We start from the raw sequence: 9,668 nt of genomic DNA on the forward strand, positions 1-9,668 counted from the left end.
TCCATGCTGTTGCAAGTGATTATGAATTCTTGTTTTTAGAAACTTCCGCTTCAAAATATTTTTAACAATATTCTCATGTCGTGCTTTTGTATATACCATTATTTGAGATGAGCATGTACCCAGAAACATTTGTCTTTCCACATTTTAAATTTACATGTATTCAGATATTTATTAACTTTTGTGCTATTTCATGTTAATTGTATGGCTGATCTCTAGTCTGTTAGTAGCAAAAAAAAATGTTTTTCAGTTGCAGTTTCTTAAACATGTCTTAGAGATAGTAAATACGCCAATTTGTATTTGATTTTTGGCAACATTCCAAAGTCAAAATGCATGTAAATATGAAAAGATACACTTAATAATTGTTTTTTCTTATTTAGCAATATGTAGTCACCCCACCGTACATACATTTTATTGCAAGTTCAGAGGAACAACAATCCATATATTTGCATTTGATAACCTAAGGTATTCATAAAACATTTAGAAACTTAATTACCTACATATTGTTGAAATATCGATGAGCTGGTATAACAGCGGAAATCTACCAGATGTACTGGATGGCGTCACTCCATTTTGAACTCCATATTTGCATTAAGTATGCCCAGTTTATTTTGTAAACATGCATATATGAAATGCTGAATAAGAAAAGAAGCCTGATGTGCCGCTGGACAGGTTTGACGGAAAGGCAACAAGAATGTTTAAATGGAAACAGGACTATGTTTTTTTTCTGCGTTTGTTATAGATACTTCATTTGGGATGTTTTAACTGATACCAAACGTGTTTTCAATTTCTCTTGCGATTGTGATATTGGTTTACCTTGCTTTTGTTTGTATTACCATAGTGTTAAAGACACGGCATCTTTTCACGGATTGCTACTTTTAAACAGGTAGTTAGACTCCCAAACAAACTTTTGTGACAGTAAATGTTTCCACTAAAAATGTTAGATGGTTCTTTGGGGAATTAATAATGATGACCTGTAGATTTGTAAACAACATGAATTTCTAATGTGGCAAGATGACCGCCTTTCTGACTGCTGATTGGCTAATACCTTTTCTCTCGTAACCTTTGTTCTATTCAGCACATGAAAATGAGTGATGGTGGACATAATATTAGCATGATACCGTCTTATTTGATGTAATGAGAATTAACATTTTCCCTAAAATGGCTGCTAAATGGAGATTTCCGATCGGTCGCAATTTAGATATGGTCCAAGTTTAGTGAAATTTGGTATGTGTGTTTAATATAAAATTTGAAACATCCGTCAAGATGGCCTGAAATCATCGTGCTACATCCGTCGTCGTGCATCGTGCGTAAACTTTTTCTTTTCAACCATATTCCTCTTTCATACCTGAATGGATTTCAGTCAAATTTGATCTGATGCATCATCGGTAATATAGTTATTTCGTAAATTCAGAATTTTGATTCAGCCTCTAGGTGAAGTGCAACAGGGACCCAAAGGGGTAGGTATTGAATTTAAATCTAAAAGCCGACTCCTATCTGCCTGGATGGAATTTCAACATGGACCTGATTCATCGGTTAGGGTAGGCAATTATTTTTTTGAATTCAGAAATTTGATTTGACCGTATTGGACCTAGGAGTGGGAGGATCCCCAAATGGATAAGTTAGCCAAGGTTTTACTTCAAAATGCTACTCTTTCTTATTTGTTGGATGTATATCAACCAAATTTGGTTTAAAACATCATGGAAAATGGGGAATTATTTCTGTTATTCAGAAAGTTGATTTGACCCCTGGTTAATATGAATAACCTTGTTCTGTTTGAAATGTCACAGGGAGCAAATGTGTTTAAATATTTAAATGGCATCTTCTTTATAACCAAAAGGTCAAGGATGATGACATTAGACCTGCAGCATGCTAGGATGAAGGGCTACCAACACCTTGTTAATATGAATGACATTGACCGGCTTCCAAGGTCACAGATATCAAATGAATTAAGATGTTTAAATGACTTCTTCTCGACTAAAATAACTAGGGTGCTGATATTTGACCAACGTGGAAGTTCACAGGTGTCAAATCTGTTGAAATTCTGACGCAACTTCTTCTTGTTATCCGAAAGGCCAATGGTCTTGATATTTTGCTCGTGGCTTGCTTTTTCAACAAGCAATACATCTGGAGTAATGGCAATTGTTTAGTGCGTGTATAAAGAACATAGTTTAAAGTTGCAGAAAAAATGTCTTGATATGCCAACTATGTCTTCTATGTAAGCTGTAACGAAGTTAAGCATTTTATTTTAGGTCTATTTTACCTTCCATATATAGGTATTATATAGCCAGATGACCTGTATGGCCCATAGGCCTCTTTCTCATTGTTTACATTTTTTTCTGCCAGTGTTCATTCATTACGGAACAGGTAATTTGGGAAACTTAAGCAAAAAATTCCGTCATAATCGCTGATATCCGTTAATATTTGTGTGTGATATCATTTTGCATTCCAAGTCACAATTACTCACTTAGACGAGTTGAATCTTTATTGTTGTTTAGGTTTCATGTATTTTGATTTTTATAAAGGTACAGTGCTATGAAATTGTTCTTCCTATTGCCATCAAAAATATGTGCATGGCCCAAAAAAAGTTGCTATCTGATATGTGCCATTTGTTAGTATCCTTTTGGTTCATATATATTATATTAAATGAGTTTTTCATTTTTACAGGAATTAATTAATTGGGATGACAAAATCTAACTTAGGTACCCGTTTTAATGCACCGTTTTCACTCTATGACATAACGTCATTGTCCATACCATGAAATAATCAATTTCTGATTTGCATAGCTAAAGAAAAACACCTTAGAGTATATTGCACTGACAACATTGAAGCAAAAATATAACAGCGGCGAATTCACTGGATAGCAGACAGATTTTGTAATCAAAGAAGATCAGTTTATTTATATAAGTTTTATTTTGTGTGGCTCTTCATGTAAATAATGGCTTCTCAATGCAAAATCTATAGCTTTTTGACACAGATATTTATTACTATTCATATGTGATAAACTGGCGGATGTTTCCATTCCTTTTTATGACTGCTTAAATTTTGACATGATTTGTAAAAGTACATTGTACCATGCAAATATTAACATTTAAATATTTTTATGTACGTATGAACCAAGACAATGTATCTAATTAAAATAGAGAAATTAGACATATATATATATATATAGTATATTTTTACATATTATTATGTTATCTGTTAAGATATATTATCATAGCTGGTGTGTTTGTTCCATCTAATGTTTTAAAATGTTCAGTATGCCTTTCTGTAGAGTTTTAGTGTGTTGTTCAATTATTCAATAACTCACAAATCAAAATAAATGAGATAAAAATTATCATAAAAATTCGATTTGTAAGCAAACCAAGGAAAAGCTTTTTTGCTTATGAGTGAATCCTAAAATGATTGTTTTCTAACATATGGCACCATTGTTCATTAATCGAAAATGTAGAGAAATGTTTGTAAAACCAGTTTTCTGTAGGATATATTGACTTTAGACTCTACCATTTTAGGTGAAGAGTTAGAAAACAAAAAGAACATTTCATCTATTCACAAGTTCATCTTTTTGTTGATAATTTTTGTGTTAACGAATGACAATAAACTAAATGATCACATGGAAGTGATTTTTTTTAAAAATGTGCTTGCTTTTCGATTATTTTGAAAATCGTAAGTGATTAAAACCAGATATTAGCTCATACTTTAATGTCGTGAAGATCAAATTTCAGTAGTTAAGATCCAGTTGAGGCCTGAGGGTCCTTAGGCCGTAGTCTAAACAGAAGTATGATTTATTATTCGTTATACAGTTCATGTTTTTTCTGATACACAGTTTTAGTTAAAATCTTTGTGTAACCATATCAAACTATTAATCTCTTGGTCATATGAAATAACACTATCTTTTTTTATAATTATGAGTTTCCATCCGCGTTTAAGGCTTTTGAATTTGCTTTTAAATTGATTCTGCTTGAAATAAATTAATCTGAACTAGATGCAAATTTGTCTTGTTGTCATTTCAGGGTTTATGTTGCTATTGTTGTTGTTATTTTATTGTCTAGGCAATCCCAGGGCCAAAAAGCTTTTATCATGTTTTTTTTTTTTAATGATGAAACACATTTCACGGATTGCAAACAATTATAATAAGCACGTAACAGCCAGAAAATATGTATATACATGGACGGTACACCGGACATATGGAGCCGTGTTAACATATTGAAGTTTATTTATTTTTAAGGGCCTGTTTCAAGCATCACGATTTTCGTGAAAGACTGGCCCACAAACCGATTTTAGAAGATGCAGGTTGATGAAAATTACGGAAAATATTTATGGTCCTCATAGTAATGTCTATGAGAAATACTCAAGTTCTTTGTGCATATGAAGCCGGACATGTTTAAAGCTCATTAATTCACCGGTTGATTCTGTTATTCTATACTTTGTTCACATTTGAGAACGTGCCATTACGTTTGTGTAAATCTTTTTGTTCTTGCCTTGCCCCAGTTTTATTATGCTCACCGAAAATTGTCGGGGGCAGCATTTAGTCACCACTTTATACGTCAGTTTTTCGTGTCCGGGGCATAACGTTGCCCACAGTTATGCAAGAAATCTGAAACTTGGTGTATAGAAAGGTCATAAGGCGACTTGTAGTGTACAAAATTTAGGGTCTTCAACTCAACAATTACAGCACTTTGTTAAAATGTTTTGTCCGGTGTATATATTGATCACAATAAGACGATGTGAAGTGTATGGAATTCAGGCCCACACTTCCTTAATTACATTTATTGCCCTTTGTAAAAAAGAACAACTTGGTGTATCCATGACGCTTACAGTGTGATACGTGATGTATGCATCAGTAACACAAAACCCACGTGCAGTGTGCCACAGTTAGGGCGCGTACCCTTCTATTACAGAGTTTTTTGTCCATTGTTAACGGTTAATGATCATTGCATAACATTCTCATTTAAACTAGGATAATGATAATGGGTGGATACATTGGTCATACAACAGGGTGTACGTTATACTAAATTCAGTCCTCGTTGGGGAGAATTCATTAGTTTCTCTGATACTCTTGTTGAAATTGAGTTTGGATTATGGTTATGTTGACATGTTTGTATTTTCCTGTTTTAATACAACCTATGGAACTGTAGTATTTACATCAAAAATGGCCAAAATAAAAAAAAAAAATGTTCTACTATATATATATATCTTAACGATCCCGGCCGTAGTCCTCATTCCAATCGGTTACCAATAGTTAAATATCCGCGGTAAAAATTGATTCAATTATTCAGAACTTGTTATTTTGAAAATACCACTTACATTATAATTGTAACGAATCTTATCAATACTAAACTGCTTTTTTTCTAATGATAGATATCACGAAATTGAACCAATGTTCAAAAATCAACGGTGATAATTTAAAACGATTTATTAAAAAATGGGGATGGTAGGGGAAAACATGTTATATTACCTACGTGCTCGATTCACATGAAATTAACATTATAAATGAACGTCAATATTACGATTGCCTTGACAAACGAGAATGTCAATGCAAGCGAACAACTACCAACGCAGAGCAAAGAGAAATAAACAGATGTAGATCACGAAAATAATTTTAAAGTTATATGGTCAGCAATATCTTGTTGGAGAATATTTGTATATCAAATGTTTCTCAAATGATTCATTGAATGGGTTGTGGGTGAAGTTTGTCTTGACGCAGAAGGCGGAGACAATACAATTAATCGATCTTATCATAATAACTGAGTTGTGGTAACGCATAACGCACCATATCGTGCATATACCATCCGAACACAGGCGCTATACAGTATCAAAGGAACACCCATTTTGTGCGGTTGGGTAAAGAAGATACTTGTTATTTTGCATGCTGATATCCGTTGTTTTATGCCTTGTTCTCTTTTGTGAACGTGACATTACTCACTAGGATTGACCAACGTTAACATAGCAGGTGACGTCGATGAAGCAGAAGACGCTTACTCTTCCGGAACACCTGTTATTATTCTCCTTGTACCTTTTCTGGAGTCTACGTGTAAATCTTTCTTTTGTTCATATCTTTTCCTAGTTTTATTGAATTTGAGTTTGGATGATAATTGTGTTGACATGCTGGTATTTTCTTTTTGTTTATTTGGTTTTTTGTTTAGAATTTGTTTTTTGTTTTTTGTTTTTTGTTTTTTTTTTTGGTATTATTACGAACTGTTAAGTTTAAAGGAAACCTGTTGTAGTAATGATAAAATAGCATCACTGGAAAATTGATTTCAGACATACAGTTCACTATTAGTGACCAGCTTTATTTTAGAACTTTAATGAAAATCTTTAGCATATTCAAGTTATATAGTATAATCTTAGAGGAGACAATCTGAAAAAGCTGTACAAGAATTAGAAGATATGGGTTATGTTAATTTAAACGACTTAGCAAATAAGAAAAAAGGAACTTGAAGCGATAGGGATGCGCAAGACAAAGAGAAATATTGCAAGGTCTAGGGCAAAATGGATAGAAGAAGGGGACAAACCTATATCTAGGCTTGCAAAATAGAAATTTTACCTTCAAAATTAGTCCGAAGTTACAAAAACGAAATAATGAGATAATATCTGACCAGGATGAAATTATAAAAGAAGTTAAAGATTTTTATGAAAAAAAATATATGATGATTCAGATGATATAGAAATTGTTGATTCGAATGATTTTTATCCTATTGCAATGTCCCAAAATTAGATTAGAAGTTAGAAGGTAGTATTACATTGGAGGAAGCAAGGGAAAACTGTAAGTAAAATGAGAAATAATGAAAGTCTAGGTTCAGATAGGTGTTAAACAGAATTTTAATTTTTGTTTAGAACCAGATGGGTACATTTGTTGTTAGATCTCTTAACTTTGGATATTATAATATTACGCAAAAACATGGTATTATAACTTGTATTCTAAATGAGGACAAACCAAGACATTCCATTAAACATTGGCAACCAATATCACTTTTAGATATTGTTTATAAAATAGCATCTGAGGTTATAGCAAGTAGGTTAAAAACAGTCTTGGGGAAACCCATATATGATGATCAATCAGGATTTCTAGAAAGGTACTACATTGGTGACATCCTGACGGACACTCCACACCAGGGACACCTCATAGAAAATCTAATAGCAGGAGGTGATATTGTAACAGACATTAACCATCAGGGACACCACCCACCAAATGTTATAGTAGGAGATGACATCATGACGGACACTCAGCACTGTGTGACCAAAGTATGGAGATGTATCCGATATGCTGTATGATCCTGACTGTGTCCTGTGTGACCAATTTACGGATATGTACCCGATATGCCGTATGAACCTGACTGTGATTATACGAACTTATCAAAACCGGTAACAAAGACCCTTCAATGTAATTTTTATTTCTTTTTCAGATAGTTTGCTGACGTCTTTAGATAAGAAGATATTTATTGACCACGTTCACTGTATATACCCAACAGAACTTGAAATCAAAGACGTGACCGACTCTTCTTCATAAACTTCTAATCTGGATCTTTTTCTACAACGAAACCAACATGTTTTCCACCAAGCCGAATAATAAACGAGATGATTTCAATTTCCCAATTGTGAATATTCCTGCGTTTTCAACTTATGGCGTTTGTATGTCGCAGTTGATTCGATATTTAATGGCCTGTTCACATTATCATGGTTTTTATGCAACTGACGGACAAACTCGTAACACATTGTTTCATATGATGCATGTTCAGGAAAGTTATCGGGATTTTTATGGTCGCTATAATGATCTCATTGAGAAATATTCTACTTCTTTATGTTTTGAGAACGTGACATTACTTACTTGGAATAACATTAGTTTACATGGAAAGTTTCTTTAATGAAGAAGACGCCTACTCTTCCGGAACACCTGGTCTAATTATCTTTGCACTTTTACAGAAGTCGCCGTGTAAAGCATTCTTTTGTTTATGTTTCGCCCTAGATGTATGGATTTGTTGCAAGATTTACAGAACAAACGACAAAAAAGTTTCCTGTTTGACAACACATTTCATTTCGTTTCTGAACAATCTTTCTTCTTTAAACACAAAAGAAATGGAAAAACAAATCACTTCGCCGCAGCATCTAAATCAACTCCACTATATAATATATGATAATTTCTAGAATTAAATGAAGGCTAGTTTTCGAGTTCAGGATAAAAATTAACCAATTGACGTTTTTATCATTCAATTGAACACCATAAAACGTTTAGATTATATTTAACACTTAATGACGGCATTTCATTTCAATTTCGACTTGGAACTTTTACAAAATACTCAAGGTGTTCAATTCCTTGGCAACTACTTGTAACACTTCATGATGCCTTCTCTAAATGTACATTATAGTTGAATTCAAAACATAATTGACTTTAATTCCCATTTCATTGGAAAGAGGCGTGAGAATATTTTTTTGTTTGAACGGAATTTGTTTATGTCAAGCACTGCTGCAAATGATGGATTGTGTCCTTTTAACGCCGTGTTTTGTTATCGAAAGACACCAGAACGTTCATTATACTTACCTGATAATATATTTCATAAAAATGAAGTGTAAATATCAGTTAAAACGAGAACTATTCAAACTTCACTTTCACTCAGTTAGTAGGAACTCTTGTGGAACAAATAAAGAAGTAGAGAGAGAGGCAGGATCTATTGATCTCAATATGTTTAATTTGATACACATGATATTAAATAACTAATTAGCGACGAGTCAATGTTGACATTGTGTAAGATAGGCAGGAACAGCATTATGTTTGGTAATGGGAGGAATTGATACCGTGGGCTAATGAATATGGACAATAATTGACTTATTGGTTAATGGACCAGTGCACCAATCAGATTGGCAGTGGTTAACAGACAACGGTGCTATCAAAAACTTTTAAAACTATTAGCCATGTGAAAGAAGATGACAAATATCACATCACACTGATAATATCTTTGACTGATGCCTTTCAGTAAGACTGGACATTTCATATATAATTAAAGTAATTTTTAATATTTTTTTTTTCTTTTTCAAAAATGTGATATAGGCAATTCTTGTTTTCAATTGGAGGTAACGAACAATTTCGAGATTGTGACAGTGAATGAATCAATGTACATACATTATTGATGTTATACCCAATTTACAGTCAATAATAATTATAATAATAATCAACTAAAACATCTCGACCCTGGTGCTGAAAGTCGGAGCTAGTGACTGTTCCAATACCAACTCAGTGCGCTGTCAGTAGACCATACATAATAACGAATGATGAGCTATAAACAGTAACATAATGAATGTTATATGGATGTTTTCTAACAGAATGTGGTCAAACTATCTTATAAAAAACAATTTAGATTGGCACATTTAGACGAAAACATGCTTATCTGTATGCATAAACTTGAGGCTATATGCAGGCGCATTCAGAAAGGCTTGAAATGGCATATATACCTTAAATTTGTGACGTCAAAAATAATTAATTTGGATACAACAGGATCAAGTGGCCAAACACAATCCAGACAAGATGATAAGAATGAATGTAAGAAAAGTTGATCAAAACATGTCACCAACATTGTTAACATCATTATCTACACTTTCGGTATTTGACATCAATTTATATACGACAAATAAAACAATTGCTGGTAAATGTTGGAAAGGAAAAACATGCTCTCAAA

The sequence above is a fragment of the Ylistrum balloti genome, unplaced genomic scaffold, assembly GCF_031769215.1.
Source record: "Ylistrum balloti isolate Yb309-2 unplaced genomic scaffold, AGI_CSIRO_Ybal_v1 Utg372648, whole genome shotgun sequence".
Taxonomy (NCBI): Eukaryota; Metazoa; Mollusca; class Bivalvia; order Pectinida; family Pectinidae; genus Ylistrum; species Ylistrum balloti.